This window comes from Triticum aestivum, chromosome 7D, assembly GCF_018294505.1.
Source record: "Triticum aestivum cultivar Chinese Spring chromosome 7D, IWGSC CS RefSeq v2.1, whole genome shotgun sequence".
Lineage (NCBI taxonomy): Eukaryota > Viridiplantae > Streptophyta > Magnoliopsida > Poales > Poaceae > Triticum > Triticum aestivum.
Genome location: NC_057814.1, coordinates 268183054 through 268184569, shown reverse-complemented (window position 1 = coordinate 268184569; position 1516 = coordinate 268183054). Strand labels below are relative to the sequence as shown.

Genomic DNA, 1516 nt, shown 5'->3' with positions numbered 1-1516 from the left:
CTCTTTTCCGGTTTATAAGCCTCAATTTAAAAATCTCACCAACCAAGGTAGATGGTGAGTGGTGGAATACTTTTTGTAGTTTGCAAAAACACCCAATTAATGCTCTTGTTTTCCTAAAAAAAAGTTTATTTACCAATGCACTAATTGCAATGCATGCATGCATAAATTATATGCATTGGTCAATTTTCTCTTAATACTTGCATGCAATGATTTAATGCACCTTGGAATCTGAACATGTGATGAGAAACAACCAAATTAAGCCTTCTAAAATGGAAAAACTAAAATTTTGAGATAAGCCCTATAAACCGGAAAGGAGGGAGTACGTATCTACATATGGACCATTCTTGTTTAGTGTTTGATACGTACGATTTACGTTCTGATTTAAAGGACAAAAGCTGACTACACTCAATAATGACCGCGTGGCCTAATGGATAAGGCGCTCGCCTCCGGAGCGGGAGATTCTGGGTTTGAGTCCCAGCGTGGTCGACTTTTGTTGTATCTCTAATACTCCCTCCGTCCCAAAATTCTTGTCTTAGATTTGTCTAAATACGGATGTATCAAGTCACGTTTTAGTATTAGATACATCCGTATCTAGACAAATCTAAGACAAGAATTTTAGGACGGAGGGAGTATTTTTTTACGGTTTTTCCTGAACTGAAATTTTCTACACCAAAAACACACTTTTAATTTAGTTAATAGAAGACTCGAGACGCTAAACACATTATTGGATCAAAATTCGTCGTCTACAGCGAAAGAAAACGAGGCTGGACGGACACCCGATCAAGTTTTTTTTCTGTGTGTTCATAGGGATATTTTTTTTCCAACCGGGCACACACCCCTTTTCATTAAATTTTGCAATCAACGGAAATACATCAGTCAGGTATCGTTGTTCGAATGTCACTAGCTAGGCATCAGCCAAAATAGAACAACTACTGAGCAAAGGAGACTGAAAAGGGTGTAGCGAGTTGGTGCATCGCCAGGAAACCCACTGCATGACAACCCTGAAACGGACTATCAGCTGTGGGGCGAAAACCTGACGACACTATAACCACCACACGACACAGATGAAACAATCTAGAGAGTAAAACTCCAGCGAACAGAACCAACAACACCAAAAGATCGATCCAGCGGGCATCAGACCCCAGTGGATATAAGACTTAAGCCACAGCGAGCACTGAACAGACTAGCCAATCTGAATACCATCCCATCTCCCAAGAGCCGCCTGCCATGCGTATATGGTCTGTCTGCCAGGGTAGCCGCCACCTGAGCAAGTCTCTTCACACCAGCCTGAAATCTATTCTTGTCATCATCCTTCAGCAACCCTGCCCAATATAACATAAAAGAACAGGCGGTGAAGACAGCCTCCAAAGGAGTACGAGCATTATAATTGTCAAAAGTAGTTTTGTTACGAAGACACCACACCCCCAGCACACGGCTGCAACAATCATCATATAAAATCTTTTTCCATTTGGAAAGAATTTATATAGCCAAGCTAAGCTTTGCCAAATAGATCCGG

General features: G+C 41.3%; 1 non-coding gene across 1 annotated transcript; it reads left to right on the top strand.

The window, feature by feature from the left end:
- The first annotated feature begins 413 nt into the window (after positions 1 to 413).
- Positions 414 to 486, top strand: TRNAR-CCG (transfer RNA arginine (anticodon CCG)). Its single transcript has one exon. It is a non-coding gene; the product is annotated as a tRNA-Arg (tRNA).
- The last annotated feature ends 1030 nt before the right edge of the window (positions 487 to 1516 follow it).